Source organism: Nyctereutes procyonoides, unplaced genomic scaffold (assembly GCF_905146905.1).
Source record: "Nyctereutes procyonoides isolate TBG_1078 unplaced genomic scaffold, NYPRO_anot_genome, whole genome shotgun sequence".
Lineage (NCBI taxonomy): Eukaryota > Metazoa > Chordata > Mammalia > Carnivora > Canidae > Nyctereutes > Nyctereutes procyonoides.
The window spans coordinates 35,377,851-35,397,763 of record NW_026575052.1 but is presented as its reverse complement, the minus strand read 5'-3'; the positions used below and the strand labels follow the sequence as shown (position 1 = coordinate 35,397,763).

At 41.8% G+C, this 19,913-nt stretch overlaps 1 protein-coding gene across 1 annotated transcript in view; it reads left to right on the top strand.

Moving 5' to 3' along the window:
• Positions 1 to 4,506: 4,506 nt before the first annotated feature.
• The window catches only part of RNF180 (ring finger protein 180), a 184,825-nt gene continuing 169,418 nt past the window's right edge, over positions 4,507 to 19,913 (top strand). Inside the window, exon 1 of the mRNA XM_055332093.1 lies at positions 4,507 to 4,704. The gene's annotated coding sequence lies outside the window, so the exon portion shown is untranslated. The remainder of the gene's footprint in view (positions 4,705 to 19,913) is intronic.

The following is a 19,913-nucleotide window of genomic DNA, read 5'->3' as shown; positions in this document are numbered from 1 at the left end:
AATCCTCAGTTTATCCCAAGATCATAAACTTAAATATTAGGACACATTGCAAGTTGAATCTTTTGCAGGGAAAGTCTGATACATTCAGACTCACTGTTGCTAGAGTGAGCCAGAATAAAAACTGTCGTGCTATTTAAATGGTTATATTTGCTTGAATTATTTTGGCAAGGCAACACCTTTTTTCTTCTTTTTCTTCCTCTTTCTTACTCCCTGACGAGTAACAATTGCTTCCGCAAGCCAATTTCGTTTATTTTTTTTAAAGATTTTATTTATTTATTCATGAGAGACACAGAGAGGCAGAGGCAAAGGAAGAGGGAGAAGCAGGCTCCATGCAGGGAGCCTGATGTGGGACTCGATCCTGTATCTTTAGGATCACACTCTGGGCCAAAGGCAGGCCCCAAACCGCTGAGATACCCAGGCATCCTGCCAATTTCATTTAAATCCTGAAATCAGGGGTACCTAGGTGGCTCACTGGGTTGAGCTTTCCACTCTTGACGTCAATTCAGATCATGATCTCAGGGTCCTGGGATGGAGTCCCACATCAGGCTCCATGATCGGTAGGGAGTCTGGTGGAAATTCTCTCTCCCTCTCATTATGCCCCTCTGCACATGGGCTCTCTCTCTCACTCTCTCTCTTTCCTTAAAATAAATGAATGAATCTTTAAAAATGAATACATTCTGAAGCCTAACAACTAACATTTGGAATGGATCTCATAACATTTGAAGATGGAAGGGGTTTGTAACCTCTTTGAAACTAGTAATAGTCCATTTCAATAAATGAATTAGGTGTACTGATTCTGATAAACCTATTGATTGAAAAATTGCTTTGAATTATTAACTTAGAAAACCCAACTCAGGTGTGGGGCAGCAAACTTTGGGAAGTTACCTCAATAATCTGGAAAGAACTACTTAAATGAAGAGTTAGTTTTAAAATGTGTATTCTTTATGAGTAGGCTAGGGATTAATGTTAAGTCTACCTAATGATTATTGTAGTAGCTACCTAAATTGTAAAATGTTCCTAATAAAAAATGACCTATTTAAATGATTTTGTTGTTAACAAGACACAATCACATGCTGTTCGCATTTGATAATCACAACAGGACTAAGACATATGATTTAAGATAAATCAGTTTGATAAGTAAGTTATGTGTCTTGCACAAGATTATATAGCTAATAAATCACAAATCTCAAGTCTTCTTTGATATTTTCACAATATCATGCTTTTCTTAGAAAGAAGGCTTTTCCTATTAGTGTTTTAAAGATTAGGAAATGAACATGCCTGGTAAAAAAAATTGTTGTAACTTTAATAATAATTTATTCAACCTATATTTATGATAAATACATATTGCATATTTTAATTAGTATCTATAACTATATTATGTATAGTTATAATTGGATATAATAACTAAGTCTCTGATCTAGTGTCACGAAATGTTTTGAACAGAGTCACATTTCATTCCATCAGTAATAAAATGCAAATCAGTGTGTATTGATTTTTTGTAAATACAAAATCAGACTTATTCCACTTTTTCAGATTTCATTTGATGTCACTTCAATCTGTAGTATGTCCATAGTCTTACACATCACAAAGGTAGAGAGTAAAAGTAAAAACACACAACTACCTTTTCCTGAGAGCTTTTCCCATCTCCATTCCTGTTACCCATAAATCTCTAGGAGCATTGCTTTGCTCAATAAATTCAGCATTAGTCGTATAATATTTCTACTGCAGGAACATTCAGATATGTAGAGATTACTCTGCCAAAGTCTTTTTGGCCTCGTTACATCCCTGTCCAATCTGAAACATCTATTCCTTCGAACTTTGTGCTTTGGCCAAGCCTGAGCCTTGTGTACATCATACCATTGGACCGGTTTTGTTTTTCTTCCTAAGATGATGAGCATTTTGAAGACAGTCTCAAAACTTACATTCAGATTTCTACCATCATTCAAGCTTCAGCCTGACTCTTGCTTTGATGTCCAGTGATCTTTTATTCTGTGCTCAGTTAACTACACACCACTTAAAATAGACATTTTCTTTATTTTTGCCTGCCTAAATATCCACTTCCATATTCTGATAAAAGTCCCCAATATTCCTTTGGGGGGGCTATGCCCCTTCCACTTTCATCCTTTTTGGTCTAACTAAGGAGGCTAATTCCACCCAACACCCACATCTCAATACACTCACACGTGAGTGTTATGGGTGAGAAAAACAACACTCAGCCAACTTATTAGTTCTCTCCATCTAGTCATAGTGATTGATGAGAACGGGCATGCAATCCAAGTCTGTAAGCTGTGCCTCAGTTCTAAAACGTTGCCACAACTCTTGGGAAAGAGGTATTCTTTTTGCATCGCAATTGCTAAACAGCTTGAATTTCAGCCTGGCGCTACTGGAGGCCAAATCTGCCACTGCATAGGCTGATCTTCCCTAAAAATAAAGCCAACACAGAAAAAATAATGCCAGAAGTTTGAGATATCCTGCTGATGGCAACATTTGAGCACTTAGATCCAAATATGCATAAAACCATAATGGACTTATTCCTATGAACTACTGAATATTTTCCTTGGGTCAGCTTGAACTGGGTTTGTCATTTCACGACCAAAACGAGTCCTAACTAAAGTACTATTATACAGAAACTGTTTTCTTAAAGGTTGTCAATAATACTAGCCATAACAGCTGGTATTTGTTGAGTCCTTACTATGAGTCAGATATCACTTTAAGGACTTTACATACATAAAATCATTGAAACCTCCTAATAACGCTACAGTATCTCTGGCCTTAAATCTCTATGACATTCCATTTTGTCTCATCTTTCTGACTTCCGCTGGAGAAGGTTTTCTGCTTCTAAAGAATTGTGTGATTAGATTGGGCCTACCTGGATAATCCAGGATGATCTTCCTATTTGAGTTCGTAACTCTAATTACATCCTTTAATTTAATGTTCGTAACATCTAATTACAGTCCTTTTTGCTATGTAATGTAACATATTTACAGGTTCCAGGGATTAGGATGTGGACATCTTTTGAGGGCCACTGTGCCTCCCACGATTGGCATGGGTGCACATTTCATTTCTCTCTTCTAGCAAACCCTCACATTATCCCTTGGTTGTGACAGAGCACATTCTCCAATTGTTTTCTGAGAAAAGATGCATGAAAAAACTATTTAAAATTTTGCATATCTGAAATACCTGTTTTTAACTTCGTGTTATTTTCTAGGTTGGAAATAATTTTCCCTCAGAAATGGTCTTTTGTGTTTCTGTCCAAAAGTCCAATGCCATTTTAATTTCTGAATCTTCATAAATGACCTATATTTTTCCTCCCTGGAATTTATTAAAATCTTTTCTCTGACTCATAGGCTTTGAAATTTAAGACATCTTGGTATAGATCATTTTTGTCCATTGAGCTGAAACCTGGTGTCCTATTGCCCTTCAGTTCTGAGGACTAGGCTCTTGGTTTTCCTCAGTGATTCTTTGTCTTCTATTTGTTGTATTCACTATTAAGGTATTTGACCTTTCCGGCCTAATTGTCCTAGCTAAAACCTGCAGTACAAAGTTGAAAAGAAGTAGGGAGAGAGGACGTTCTTGTCTTATTCTTGACTTTAGGGGAAAGTATTCATTTTCTCACCCTTAAGTATGATCTTGGTCTTGGGCTTTTTATGGATGTCTTTTATCCGGTTGAGGATGTTCCCTTGATTGAATGTTTTATCATGAAAACGTGTTAGATTTTATCTAGTGCTTCTTGATTTACTGAGATGATCCTGTGGCCTTTACCTTTTATTCTAAGAGTAGTTCTTGACTAAACCAACTTGCATTCCTCAGATAAATCCCTCTTGGTCATGTTGTAAAATGCTTCTTCTACGTTGGATTCAGATTGCCAGCTTTTTATGGTGGATTTTTGTATTAATATTCAGAAGGTATATTGGTCTCGTAGTCTTCTGTTCTTTTTTTTTTTTTTTTTTCCTTCTTCTTCTTCTGTTCTTTCTTTGACGTCTCTGGTTTTGTTATCGACTGCCTTGGCTTCTCCGGCGGGAAACCATCACCAGCAACCCCGGTCTTGGACAAGAATCCAAATAAGCCACTTCAGCTTATTTGGAAGCAAATGGAGATTTCCAACTCGCAGAACAAGCCATACAGTCTTCAGAGGTTCTCCGCTTAGAGCTTCCTTCCCCTTCCTCCAGCCAACTAATACAACCTAACTTTTTAAGTTTCTGAGCCCTCTGTGTAGTCTTTGGATCATCTCTTTTCGTTGCTTTCATGTGCTGGTGACAGGTCAAGATTTTCCCCAAGGGGCCCCCTCCCCTCCCCCATTAAGCACTTTTGACTCGCCTCGGCCGTCAGCTCACCTGCCAGGTGTGGGTGGCCGGGAGTGGGCTCCGCGGCTCAGGCCGGCGGCGCGGAGAGGCCCGGGCGCCCTGGGCGCGGCCCCGGCAGGTGGCCCCGGGGCGGGCGGGTGGGCGCTGGGCGCTGCTCGGGGCGGCCCGGGGCGGGGCGTCGCCCACGCGCGGTCGGGGCGGAACCCACGGAGGTGCGCGGGCGGGGCGCGCGCGGCGGGAGCGGGACCTGGCGGGGCCCGAGCGCCTGCCGCGGGGCTTGCCTCCAGTCGCTCCCCGGCTCCCCGGACCGGCAGCGCGGCGCCGCGAGTCCCGAGAGCCCCGAGCCCGCAGCCCGGAGCCCGCAGCCGGGAGGGGGCGCGGGCCGCGGACGCACACGCAGGTAAGGGCCGGCGGCTCCCTGCGCGGCCGGGCGCGCCTCCCGCCCGTGGGCCCGCGGCCGCGCTGCTGCTCGCAGGGCTGGGGCTGCAGGAGCGCCGGGCGGGCTGGGGCCCGGGGCTGGGCCGGGGCCGGGGCCGGGGCTGGGGCTGGATGTGCTGGGCTGGGGCTGGGCCGGGGCTGGGCCGGGGCTGGGCCGTGCTGTGCTGGGACTGGGCTGGGCGGGGCTGGGGCTGCAGCTGGGCTCTGCTGGCTGTGCTGGGGCTGGGCCGGGGCTGGGCCGGGGCTGGGCCGGGGCTGGGCCGGGGCTGGGCCGGGGCTGAAGCTGGACCTGGGCTGGAGCTGGAGCTGGAGCTGGGCCGGGACTGGGCCGGGGCTGAGCTGGGGCTGAGCTGACGCTGTGCTGGGACTGGGCTGGGGCTGGTGCTGGAGCTGGGCTGGGGCTGAGCTGAGGCTGTGCTGGGGCTGTGCTGGGGCTGTGCTGGAACTGGGCTGGGGCTGGAGCTGGGCTGGGGCTGAGCTGAGGCTGTGCTGGGGCTGTGCTGGGGCTGTGCTGGAACTGGGCTGGGGCTGGAGCTGGGCTGGGGCTGAGCTGAGGCTGTGCTGGGGCTGTGCTGGGGCTGTGCTGGAACTGGGCTGGGGCTGGAGCTGGGCTGGAGCTGGGCTGGGGCTGAGCTGAGGCTGTGCTGGGGCTGTGCTGGGGCTGTGCTGGAACTGGGCTGGGGCTGGAGCTGGGCTGGAGCTGGGCTGGGGATGAGCTGAGGCTGTGCTGGGGCTGTGCTGGAACTGGGCTGGGGCTGGAGCTGGAGCTGGAGCTGGGCTGGAGCTGGGCTGGAGCTGGGCTGGGCCAGGGCTGGGCCGGGGCTGAGCTGGGGCTGAGCTGGGGCAGTGCTATGCTGTGCTGGAGTTGAAGCTGTGCTGGGCTGTGCGGGACTGTGCTGGAGCTGGGCCGGGCCGGAGCTGGCCAGAGCTGAGCTGAGCCAGGGCTGGGCCAGGCCAGGGCTGGGGCTGGGCTGGGCTGAGCTGGGTTGAGCCAGAGCTGGGCCCGGGATTGGGCTGGAGCCGGAGCTGGGCTGAGCTGGGCCGGGTCCCAGGCTACGCAGCGGCCGCGGCCTCCCTTTGGCACTTGCAGCCGTGGCCGGAGTCCCCGGGGCGCGACCCGAGAGCCGCCGGGTGGAATTACACCGGGCCTGGAAGGGGAGCCAGGGCCGCGAGGCTCGGGGCCAGGCTGGGGAGGAGCAGGGCCCGGGAGGGCAGGGAGCTGGAGGCGGCACCGGGGTGGTCGGGTGCCCTCCAGGGAGAGGAGGAGCTGAGCCCCGTCCCTGGGGCCTGGTGGGGGCACACACCCCCTTCCGTGGCCCGTTGCCCCTGCACAGAGGCGTTGCCCCTGCACAGAGCCGCTGTCTTGTCTGGTCCAGTAGGTATTGGCCTTTCAGCTGCTTCCGTTGCAGCCTTGAATCCGGGGTGTCAGACCCGGGTAGGCCGAGGTTAGGAGGGCGCTTGGGGGGGGGGGCACCAGGCCCTGTTTAGCATGAACGTGGCCGCATCGGCGTGTCCTCTTCCAGGCAGTACTCAATACTTTGGCAGCATCTGATAGTTTGAGGCCATCCCAGACGGCGTTCTTTAGTGAACTTCAAAGGAGAGTTGTGTGGACAGGTTCCTATTACCCCGTTTTATAGACCAGACAGCTGAGGCACCCACGCGGAAACATGATTTTATCACACCTAAGCAGTCAGCCCTTGTGGAGGCTGTGATTAGCACTTGTCTGGTTGAGAGTTATTCTCACTCAGGCTCATCCAAAATGTGGGGCTTACAAGTGCCCGTCAGATACTCTTTATGTCTTTGTAAGTCATTAGGTACTAACACCCCTCATTAAAAACAGAGTCAGATCCTTTTAGACTCCTGGACTAGCACCCCTAAAAAGTGATACTGAAAAGACCAGAATCATCTTGTTGTGGAAACCCAAGCGCAGCTGCCTGTGGCTGGAGAGACCAAGAGTGGAGGGAGGACTTTTGTTTGGAAAGGAATATGAGCTTTATTTAGGAGACCAGCCACCTGGGGGAGAAGGCCAATTCTGAGGCTGCTGCCTGGCCCAGAGATTTTAAAAGGGGTTTTTAATCAGTGAAGGGAGTACAGTGGCCTGTGACATTTCTTGATTACATCCAGACGTGGTAATACCAACCCCAGAGTTATCTTGGTACTTGGAGGCTGTGCAAGAAGATGTGGTTCCTTGGTACCCAGGGTGGTTGTACAAGAGTACTCTCTTCTTTCTGCAGTGGAGGACAACGTCGACAGATGCACAAAGGGAAGTCAGTAAAGTCTTTCATGTGACCTTAAAAATGAATTTTTTTTTTTTTTTTCTGAAAGATTGCTGGACGAATGAGAAAGTCAAGATGGCTTCAAGGCTTCAAGCGTACTTGCTGGCCTCTGTGGCCTGGGAAAGTTCTAGTCTCTTACTCCCCAAGGCCAGTGGTCTGCAGATCTCAAAGAGAGCAAGTTCTGTTAAAGCTCAAGGGCCTTACATCAGCAGGCAAGGAGTGTGCTAACTTGAAGCAAGTTAACCCTTAAGACCAGCTGGAGTGCTGTTAAAGTTTCAGTTGTCAAATAGGATCAGGAGAGTAGTCCTAAGGCCTAAATTTGCTTGTCAGATCTTGAATAGTCTATAGAAATATGATACCAGTGGAGGCCCTCAATGTTTATTTAATAAATAAGTTGATTGGGAGAAGTGGACTCCTAGGTGTTCTAGAATATTGAGCAGCAAGAAGAATCAGACATTTAGGAGAATCGCCATTTTAATAATTTCAGTGAAATTTAACTTGTAATCATGTGCATTGATGTTGTTGTACTTAATTAACTCACCAGAACCATCAAAAGCTCACCAGTGTCACTAGGATTTGCTCTTAAGTTTGTTGACAGATTTTACTGCCCATTTTTCTTCCTCACTTTTACTTATATATTTGGTTTTTCAAAGTGAAGGTATTTTTTCTTCTAAAATCAGGTATTTAGGGGCACCTGGATGGCTCAGTGATTGAGCATCTGTCTTTGGCTCTGGCTGTGATCCCTGGATCTTGGGATGGAATCCTGTGTTGGGCTCCCCGCAGGGAGCCTGCTTCTCTCTCTGCCTGTCTCTCATGAATAAATAAATAAAATCTTTAAAAATCAGTTATTTAAAAAAAAAAAACAAGCATTTTTTTTTAATAAAGTAGACTCCAGTAGGACATTTTTGAGTGTATTTTAAGGTAGACACCAGCCTCTTTAATAAGCAGCTGTCATACATCAACTAAGAAGTCTTTCTGGCAAGTATGCAATGAATTAATGATCATTTTAATAGATGTCTGTAATATTTTATGACACACCTACCTCGTTTAATGCCTTTTTATCAAGCAGCATAAAGTTAAAGCATTTCATTTAAATTTTGCTAAATATATTGCACAGATGTTAGGGCACAGCATGACTAGGCTCAATTATCGACTCATGAAGTAGACACAATTCCTTCCTTTCTCTATCTTCATTCAGCCACCTGAAAAAGTGATAATCTGGCCTTTCTCTTATAAGGGATATTTGGAGAATTATTGAATTAAATACTGTTAACTGTTAAGTAAAGATGCCCTGTTACTGCAAAGTGTGACTACAGAGTCATGAAACCCTGTCCTGCCAGCCCCCCACCCCCCCACCCCGAACATGCTGTTATTTTTTAATACAGTGGTCATTCCAAATCATCACTGCTGCTAGTCACACTTACTTTGAATCTTTTGAAATTTGTAGTGAATTTACAAGTAACAAAAACATGCTTTTAGGATTGCTTTTATAAGTACTGGCTTTTGCTGGTATTTTTTTAATCAAAAAACTATATAACTCAGCTTGAATTTGTATTTTATTGCTCAGCTTAACAAAATGATTTCTGCATGATTGTGAAACTCATTTTTTCTACCTTCAAGATTTTACCACTATTAAGGCTGTTTAAAAGATTATGTGAAAGGCTATGAAAGTAATTTCCAAAGGGTGATTTAGAAATAGTTTTAAATAATGGCAACATCGTTAGAATGACTTTGCATCCTTCCCAGGGTGACTACTCTGCAGGGCACAAGGCTAAAGTTCTCTATCTGTGTGTATATTTGTACACAGATATATTTATTTCTGTGTGTACATTCTGTGTGTACATTGTATTTTAAAACTAATGATTCATATTGTACTCTAACAGTTTATTGTAGTCCACAATAAAATGGAGACATAAAAATATCCACATTAAAATATCTTGTTTTGGGGCACCTGAGTGGCTCAGTCAGTTAAGCATACAACTCTTGGTTTTGGCTCAGGTCATGACCTCAAGGGCCATGAGATGGGGCCCCATCTTGTCCCCCCCAGACCCCGCCCAGCACAGTCTGCTTGAGATTCTCTATCTCTGCTCCTTCCCCTACACTCCAGCATGTGCACCTTCTCTTTCAAATAAATCTTTTTAAAAAATACCTTATTTTCACCCTAGTATATGATAAAACATATAAAAATAGAATCATATTGATGAAAGCTAAGTATTTTGGTAATCTGTAAATAGCAACCACTTAATTAACAAGGTGTTTTATTGCTTTCTTAGATTTTGAAGCAATCTAAGGAAATGAATGGCAAATCTCTTAGAAAAGCTAGCTAAGGAAATTAAATCCATTGCATATCCTTATCCTGATAGGTTTCTCTGTAGCAAGCAGAAATATTAGAGATGGTTATATTAATAATAGAATTCTGTAATCACTTTATCTGATTAGTTCACTGATGATTTGATAGCTGGAAAACTTCAGAAAACAATCAGGAGATCATTAGCACACATTTTTTTTATTTAAACATTTTATTTATTTATTTATTTTTATTTTTTATTTTTTTATTTTTTATGATAGTCACAGAGAGAGAGAGAGAGAGGCAGAGACACAGGCAGAGGGAGAAGCAAGCTCCATGCACCGGGAGCCCGACGTGGGATTCGATCCCGGATCTCCAGGATCGCGCCCTGGGCCAAAGGCAGGCGCCAAACCGCTGCGCCACCCAGGGATCCCAGCACACATTTTTAAAGCAGCTTCAAAACATCCTTAATAAAACTGCTGAGATAAGCATGAGATTTATTCTGAATGAGAATCGCTTGACCTATTCAGAAGCCTATTGAAAAAATTTATCCAAGGGGCCAGAAATGAAGTATGGACACCAGTGTAGGCAGATTTTCATGAATAGGATAGATATGTGTGCCAATAATACAAGGAGTAAATTGAGGACTGTTTACTTAAAGTTTATTTAAAAGAGATAGAAATTAAAATGGAAGTGTACTTTTCTGACCATATTCTCCTCGAATTTTTGGTTTTAAGGCAAAAACTATACTTGTATTTTAGAGAATATATAAATTATATAATAAATATTTATAGGACTACACTTGTCTGACTTAAAACCAGCCAAGGCTGTATAGTCCTAAATAAAGTTTTCTTTCTTCTAGTCAGGCATTATACTGTTTGATCACCAAACAACCATATACTTTCCAAATCAGTATTTTGTCTTATAGTATTTTCCTTACTCAAAGGAAAATACCCATTTTTCCTTACCCATTTTTCTCTACTCTTACTTGACTAATGCTCTCAAAATCCTCTCTCTCCTTTAAGACTTACCTGTAATACTGCTGTTTTCCACAAAGTTTTCCCTGACTACCTGGTTCTTGTTTTTATTTTATTTTATTTTTTATTTTATTAAGATTTTATTTATTTATTCATGAGAGACACAGAGCGAGAGAGAGGCAGAGACACAGGCAGAGGGAGAAGCAGGCTCCATGCAGGGAGCCGGATGTGAGACTTGATCCTGTGTCTCCAGGATCACGCCCTGGGCCGAAGGCGGCCCTAAACTGCTGAGCCACCTGGGCTGCCCTTGTTTTTAGTTTACCACGTAGATTTGTTGGTTACTTTCTGTATTTTTTATTGTTTGATTTACTTTGTCCTTGAACTTGTTCTCCACCTAGACTTTTCCTCAAAGGCACAAGTCATACCTTAGATATATATTTTTTCTCAATCATATACAGCAACTAGAAGATCTGATGTTAGCAGGATGTATCAGCTTATAACATTACATCTACAAAATAAATTTATTAATCAGATGCTCAGGTAAAATTTCTTCAGGCTTCATAATTAAAAATCGCTTAGTGTTCTAGTAGAAAATGGATTGCAGTCTCGAAGGGGGTAATGGAGAAGAGTTTAACTTAAAAGTGTGCCTGGATTAAAATCAACCAATGATGGATGGTGAAGCATCCCAGGACTAGCAATGTTGGGGAGCCCTTCTGAAGGACTAAGAGAAGGGAACCATTCCTAAAACACAAAGAAGGGAGCTGTGTGGAAAAGGCTGTCCAGCTACAGCTCTGGCCTCTCTGTGATCAGACAGGGAAGGAGTGGGGAATTAAATACTCTCTTGCAGTCCTCTGATGTCCTGTGGTTTTGTGGGTTTTTTTTTTTCCTAGTCTGACTTAGTTACTAAGATGCAAGAACACTTTATGAATGATGCATTTCATTTGAACCACTCTCCTCTTTTTTTCCCTTGTGATGTTAGCTGGTATGGTATTATTATGAATGCCTTCTCAATTATTTGTTTATCTGATCATATTTTGTGTTTTACCCTTGCAGCGTATAGGTAGGGACATAAAATTATCTGCATGGTCATTGGCAAAACTGTCCCTTTACCATTTCAATGACGTGATTTATCTGAATCAACCAAAGTTGCTCACTGTTCTCTTGGTGCCATTTCGATAGGTCAGTGACTTTTCAGTCTTAGTGTATCTGGTTCTCAAGACAATGATTCTGATTAAAGCAGGTTTAGGATAAGGCTTGAGCATCTGTTCTTTTATTTGTGTATTTTTTTGAGCATTGGTTCTTTTAAAAAGTATTCATATATTTCAGATACACAATATATAAGAAGCCCTAGCAAAGGTAATCACTTTGACCCAAAGGCTGTGGTTTTGCATTATTAGCACTGTAATTAAGGCTCAAATGCAATTCTAAGGTTGATTTATGTACTTTTGAAAGCAAAATAAATATTTTAGATATTTCACCTTGAGAAATGCTTATGATACAGAATGCAAGATATGTGGTTTCCATGTTATTAATAAAAATTTTGAAGTTTAGAAAAATCATAGAACAGTTCAGATAACCAATATAGAGAATAATGCAATGAACACTTATATTCTCATTACTTAGAAAAATTAATATTTCACTATTTTGTCTGATTTTTTTTTAAAGATAAGAATTAAGCCCCTTCACATTCCTTTTTATGGGCTATCATTATCCTAGACTTGGTGTCTTTTATTCCCATCCTTATTTTTAAATTTAGGCTTACCTAAGCATGTATCTGTAAACAAATATAACATTGTTGCACATACCTTAACAATTTTTTTTGTAACTTTTACTATGGTATGTGTGTGTCATTCTAAAATGGGCATTTTTCCACAGCTTTTTTCCTTGTTTAACATAATTTGGAATTTTTTTCTAGATAAATGTACCTTTCTTTTGCTTTTATTGCTATGCAGTGTTAAATGGTATCAAAGAACAAACACTTATTTGTCAAATTTATTGATGACCACTTGGTTGTTTCTAGTGTTTTGCTACTGTTGCAAAGTGTTGCTGAAATGAGTGTTCCCATATATATATTTTTTATGTACATAAAAACCTATATGTAAAACTATAAATCAGTAGATGAACATTCTCTCTTACCAGATTTTGCCAAATTGCTTTCCAAAATAGTTGTGCCTAGTTGTACTAACACATAGCAGTTTAAGAGATTCCTGATGTTTCTCTGTATTGTTTTTACGTGTGGTATTGTCAGATGTTTAAACTTTCCCCCGTGTAATGGTCATGAAATGGTATTTATTTTAATTTTAATTTTCTCAATTTCTGGTGAAATGGAACACTTTTCATATGGTTGCTAGACATTTGGATTTCCTCTTCTAGAAATAGTGTTCTCCTAGGTTTTGCAGCTTTTTACCTTACTGATATAAATTATTTCCAGATAAGGAAGGTTATAAGTGAAGAAGTAAACATGCCATATAGTTTAACACTGGAACACCCATAAAATTATTAGTCTTTTAACAAGTTGTACAAAAGTTTCCCAGTTCAAAAGTGGCATCTGAATAGCTGCCTCCAATGTAGTTTTCTCATTTTTCATCGAGTTCCTATGAAGACGTAGAATAAAAATGAAAACACAACATAAACAAAAACCCCATAAAACACAAAAGCCAGGAGGAAGTGACCTTAAGAAGCAGGCTGTCCTCTGCTAAGAATTTCTCTGCATTAGCACCTTCATTCTGTGCAGTTGATCCTGACCTTGCCTGTTGATACTGACTACTACCAAGAGGCTTCTCTCTGTCTTTCAGTCAATTCCCTCAGGTAGGTAGGTCCTCTACCAACTAGCAAACTGGGAAGACATCCGTCTCAACTTCTCAGATACTGCTCTGAGACTCCTGGGTGTTAGTTCACTTTCTGTGCTCCACGCACATTTCAGCAAGTGCATCAGCAGAATGTAGGCAGTTTGTGATGGGTGCACAGCTTTGGGAGATCCGAAACACAACCCTGCTGATACTATATGGCAGCAGCTGCATTTGTACCTGTTTTCATGGGTCCTGTCACTTTCTCTCCCAGGGAAATGGATAAAGGGTAGTAATTGATGCCCCTCCGAGGAGCAGAATAGAGAACAGGGATCCAGTTTGTGAACACCTGCTAGAGATGGGGAAACCAGAATGAGTGCTGTGTGTATTAGCAAGCTCTGGCACCATAGATCTGAGTAGGTGGGCAGAGGAGTGACCATGGTCATTTTTTTACTTTGTTTCACAGCAAGTCTAGTCAGGTCTTCTTGTGATCGCACTATATAAAAAGAAAAAGAAATAAAGCAACCTAAAATGAAACCTCTGAAACACTGTGGAACAAAGGAAGGTTTATTATTAAGAGAGATTGTGATGTAACATTAATTTCAAAGGCTTACTAGGTAGTAGGTGCACGAATACTGCTTTGTATCCAGAGTTCTCTCTCTATGCTTCAAGGGTTCCAGTAATAATGAAATATTAAGCTCTTCTCTTCTTTTGTCAAGTTGATATTTTGGAATACCTCCCAAGGTTTTGTACGAGGGGAAAAAGTGCTGCTGCTGCTTTCTTAAGTACTGGTATTCTCAAAAGAAATTTCATAAACTGAATCAGTTTCATTAGACAATTTACTAATCACCATTAAACATTTCGTTGTGAAATTATGGCTGTTCAAGACACTGAATCACGAGTAACTGCGCAGAATGTAGGATAAATCAGTGCATCACAGATGCGGAAACATTTAAAGAAGGCAAGCTAAACCATATGTTCTTCAGTAGCCTCTAAGGGCGCAGGTGAAGGGGAAGCCAGAAAAAAACAACTAGTGCAGCTTGGCGATTTGGGATTGTCATAAGCCACATCTTCTTGGTTAAGAGCATCGCTGAATTTCAGAAAGGTGCATGCCAAAGGACTGTCCAGGTAGACAAGCATGTGGTTCTATAGACAAGCATTTGCTTGCCAGACAGTGGTGAACTGGAGAATAAGTGATAGTCACTTAGGTGTGTCATGATGTGAAGTACACAAGGTCAATGCAAATGTTAAAAGCGAAAAGGTACTAACATCCATCTGGTAAGCTAGGAGTGTGTGCAGTTTCTGTAGACTCTGTTGACTTATTGGACCCTGTTTCATTGTGTGGATGGTCAAAGAAGAGTACTTCCGATGCCACCCAAAAGCTGATCGAGACTGAAAGTAGACCTTGACGCTTCTAACTAGTTACTGTTTCCATGCCTTCCCTTCTGCATTTCTTAACTGTAGTCATATAAGATGCCAGTGGGGAGGGGGAGCAGGAGTGGGCAGCCAGTGAAGGTTCTGCCTCCACCCTCCCAGTAAATGGCTTAACAGAGAGCCCTTTACCCCATCCCAACTTTGAACTGTCTGTGAGGACTTCAATCCACTTCACTCCTCTCATCCCTATACATCTTAAGACTCAAGAAAATAAGAACTTTGTCCTCACAAAGTGGTGAGAATAGCTGAGGAAGTTACTTAAGTTCTCTAGGCCTCACCTCCCTTATCTATAAAATGAAATGAACAGTTCTTTCTGCACAGGAATGCCCTGATGATTAAAGGAGCTAATGCAATTTAATAAGTACCATACTCAAAAATACTAGCTAGTATTTAAAATAATACCAACTCTTTGACTTCATGTTGTATATGCAGAGATTTTGCTTTAAGAATATCCAGAGCCTATCTCTTTCTGACCCTTTGCCAATTGAAAAGAGAAAAAATACAGCTTTCTGATGGATTGCTCCAGAGAGGTTATAAATAATTTGAATACATCCAGTAACACCTAGTCATCAAACCACATATGATATCATGAAGCTCAGACTATGTTCTAAGATGGAGCCTCTAAAAAAGTCAATCTCCATAACAGCTTTATGAGGCTGAGACCAGCTTCCTTTGGGGTGTTGGCCAGAGTTGCCTGGTAATGCCAGTAAATTGTGCCTTGACTTTAAACAAGGGAAGGAAGTGATTTTTTTATTTTAATTTTATTTATTTGTTTGTTTGTTTATTTATTTATTTATTTATTTATTTATTTTGGTCTTGCCTTTGCTTACTTGCTTATTCACTCATTTAGTCAACTGACTGGTCCCCAACATCGTGTCAGCACTACAGAACCGCCAAGGAGCTTGCAACTCAGCAGGGATGACAGACATGGAACAAGTAATTAGAAGTGTGATGAATGTTCTGAAGGAGAACTGGAAAGGTCTTTGATGGAAAATAATATTTTATTATCTCTACCCCTTCAGAAAGGGGTGTTTAAGCTGAGACTTGAAGGATGTGGAGGTGCTCCCTAGAGGCTGGAGGTAAACTTTCCAGGGATCCAGCAATAGGAATAGGACGAGGGAGCCAGTGCAGTGGAGGATCTGAAGAGGCCGGACTGCAGGCCTGTCGAGCAGATTAGGGCAGAGTGTGGGCAGCAGCTGGATCAGCAAAGCACTAGGAAGCCTCTGAAAGAAACAGGAGAGTAATGATTTGTTTTGTCTTTTCAACAGACTCTTCCTTCCATGTAGAGAATAAAATGTTTCCGATTTTCATAAAATTTTGGTGACTAGAACCATCATTTCTGGCCTAGAGTTTTTGAGGCCACATATTAACTTACTGTTTATAGAATATATGGGATGAAATGTCTTCCTTTCCCCACAGTTCTTCCTTGCTCTGTTAGAGAGATTCTGTTCCATTCTACCTTTTTTTTTTTTTAAGATTTGAGAGAGAAAAGAGCATGTGCAAGTAGGGGAGGGGCAAAAGGAGAAGGAGAAGGACAAGCAGACTCCTCACTGAGCACAGAACCCAGTACTGGGCTCGATCCCAGGACCTTGAAATAATGGTATGAGCAGAAATGAAGAGCCAGACACTCAACTGACTGAGCCACCCAGGCGCCCCTCCATTCTACCTTTTTGAAAGAACTGGCAAAGGAGCTTTTGTCCTCAATCCACCTTAATCCTTTTCCCTCCCCTTCCTTTCAGGATTTTGAAGTTTTCAGAGCAAATTCTAAGAATCACGACTATAACTCTGAGTGACATTGCCAGATAACAGGAATAAGAAGTTTTCCTTGGAATAGTTAACAGAAGAAGAGGCTTCCGGTTATGATAACCTGAAAACCTAGAAGTTGTCTGGAAATGTTTGATTATGTGTCGTGTAGATTCATAGATGAAATTGTAGCAAAGTAAAAGAAAACGGAGGAGCCAAAAAGAACAAGGGTGCGGAGAGCTTGGAAAGTGGGCACATGAGAGAAACTGTCCTTGCTGTTAGAGTGAGGACACCTAGGCTCACTGACAAGGGGGCTTGTTGTTTGTTTTGTTTTATTTTGTTCTAGGAGTGTGGGTTTCAATACTCATAGTCATCCAGGAGCCCAGTTGGGGACACATGAGGGCAGGGAATCAGCAGCAGAAACTTCCCAGGAAAGCCAGAACATTCTCAGTATAATGGCTCAGAAAAAAAAAAAAAAAACAAAAACCATCATGTTCCACTGACACAGAGAGATTATAGTGAAGTCTACATTGGCCTCGTCTGTGAGCAGAACACGGAGGAGTCTCATCTAAAAATGCTCTTAGATGTTTTTTTAAATTTATGAAAAATTTCAAACATACACAAAAGTAGAGGAATGGCATAGTGAATCCTCATGTATCTATCAGGCAGCTTCAATAGCTATTATTCTTCCATTCTTCTATTTTCTACGTTGTGTAATTTGTTTCTACATTATATAGTTTCTCCTGTGAATAGCCAAAGTTAAAATATTTATCTCTAGCCTGAGTACCTTTAAAAAATGTAACAACAGCATTTTATTATCCTTTGTTAACTTTGTTATCCTTAATTAACTTTGTCCACAAAGTTAACCATTTTTTAATAACATCCAATACCTAATGTGTAATTTTCTTCATTTGTCTGAAAAACATTTTTTTGGAGTTGATAAAAGTTAAAATATTTATCTCTAGCCTGAGTACCTTTAAAAAATGTAACAACAGCATTTTATTATCCTTTGTTAACTTTGTTATCCTTAATTAACTTTGTCCACAAAGTTAACCATTTTTTAATAACATCCAATACCTAATGTGTAATTTTCTTCATTTGTCTGAAAAACATTTTTTTGGAGTTGATTTCTTTGAATCAAAATTCAAACATCAGTTACATATTGCATTTGATTGATATCTTTTTTATTTTTAAAGATTTTGTTTATTTATTCATGAGAGACATGGGGAGAGAGAGAAAGGCAGAGACTCAGGCAGAGAGAGAAGTAGGCTCCATGCAGGGATCCAATGTGGGACTCGATCCGGAGACCCCAGGATCTGGAGTCTGGGCCAAAGGCAGGTGCTAAACCACTGAGCCACCCAGGCATCCCTAACTGATTATCTTATATCTCTTGAGTTTGTCTTCCTTCTTAAGAATTCATTTGTTTGTTGAAAACCCAAGTTATTTGTAGAATTTTCCACATTCTGTATGTGAGCAATTGTGTCCTTATGGTGTTATTTAACATGTTCCCTTATTCTTAATTTAGTAAGTAAAATAGTTCTTAGATTTAGGTGCTTACTTGATTTGGTTCTGCTTCTTATTTTTTTTTTAAAGAGTGTAGATAGCACTGACTACTTTTGATCGCGTTATATCAGGAGGCTCATGTTTGGTTGTTGTTATGGGCTGAAATGTGTCCTTACAAATATATATCTTAAAGAGCTAATTCCCAGTACCTCAGAATGTGACTGTGTTTGGAGATAAAGCCTCAAAAGAGGGGCTTATGTTAGAATGAGGCTGTTTGGGTAGGCCTTTATCCGGTCTTCCCAGTGTCCTAGCAGAGGAAATTTGAATACACAGAGATGTCAGGATGGGTGCCTCCAGAGGAAAGGCCATGTGAGGATATATGAGAAGGCACCCATTTAAAACCCAAAGAGGAAGACCTCAGAAGAAACCAATCCCGGTGGTCCCTTGGTTTTAGACTTCTAGCTTCCAGAACTGTGAGAAAAATTTCTGTTGTTCAAGTCATCCAGTCTATGGTGCTTTGTTATGGTAGCCCTGGCAGATGAGTACAGTTGTCCTCTGTTTGCTTATGATTGTTTGGTTATGATGTTAAGGTTGATCTTTGAGTTCATGCGGTTCAGCCTTGCACATATATTATAAAATGTTCATCATCCTTTTTCCTAATGTTCTTAGTATCTACTGGTGGCCTTTCTCCCCTAAATCTATCATGTTATTAAGGGTTGAAGATGATGATTGTATTAATCATCCTACATTTATTAGCATGATGCCTCCTGAGCTTTTCCCTCATTAACTATTTGGTTACTCTAAAATAGTCTGTATCACGAAGGTGGAGTAAGTGCTTAATTGGATTCTTTCCCTTTTTCCATTTTCAGATTCTCATGTCCCCTAATTGACCTGAGAATCCTTAACTTCATATTTTAGGTCTTGAGTTTATACTAGCAGGCTGAGTCAGGGACCCCCAAACTGAGAAACCTACTTAAAGAATGTTCTTGTGCTGACAACGTCCCTTCAGCACCTGTTCAGTGTGAAGCCGTTTCTCCTGGGGGGACAGGTCCTCAAACAGCATCCCGGACTTGTCTCATGGTGGAGTTTATATTGGAAGATTATAAAACTCAGGAGGAAATGAGGTGAGAATTAATAGACGTGACTAAGAAGAAATTCAGATCTCCAGAAAGTTAAAGTGAGCCCAGAGGTCAGTATTTGGTTATTTTCCATACTTAAAACCTTGTAGATCTTACCCATTTAGAGGACCGTCCCACATTGCAATCTCCTGCTCAGACGCTCTTTACAAGGGCAGTTTTCTTGAATCCAGCTGTGTACTTAATAGTTACATTTGAAAGTCAAATAGGCATCTCAGATTTGATCCGAACTGAACTCCTCATCTGCCCCTTCTCTTGCACCTGCAGCCTTTCACATATCAGTTGATGGCAGTTCCATCCTTATAGTCACTCATGCTAAAAAAAATTTGGAGCTATGCTTGATTCTTCTCTTAGACCTTGTATTCAGATCTGTCTGGAAGTCCTGTTTGCTCTATCTACAATAGATATTCAGAATTTGATCCTTCTTTACTACCACCACTGCTACCACTCTGATCACAGTCTTGTCTTTTGGCTAGATTATGGCACTGGTGTTTTTCCATTATAATGGAGTTTATCTGTTAGAAAAGGTAATAGTTTTAATAACCATATTTCTGCTTTATACATAGATTTTTATTTAAAACTTGAGGCACCTGGGTGGCTCAGACAGTTAAGCATCTGCCTTTGGCTGAGGTCATGATCCTTGGGTCCTGGGATTGAGCCCCACGGGGCGGGGGGGGGGGGTCCCTGATCATCAGGGAGTCTGCTTCTCCCTCTCCCTCCCCACTCATGCTTTTTCTCTCTCTCTCAATTAGATAAAGTCCTTAAGAAAAAAAGAATTTTATCTAAAACTAAATGTTACGCCTTTTTCTGGGGAGCTTACAGCTTATAGGAGGAAACAAATGTATGCATTAGCATAATACTTGGTGGTGCAGTGACTTGAATACTAATCAGAGGCTTAAGTAACACATGAACTATTCAGAGGTAAAGGCTGCTCAGGAAAGAACAGCAGTAAAATACCAGAAACCCTCTTGGAGGGAAGATAATGGGATAATTAAGTAAAATAAGCAAGCCCAGGGTTTTTGGCTTCCA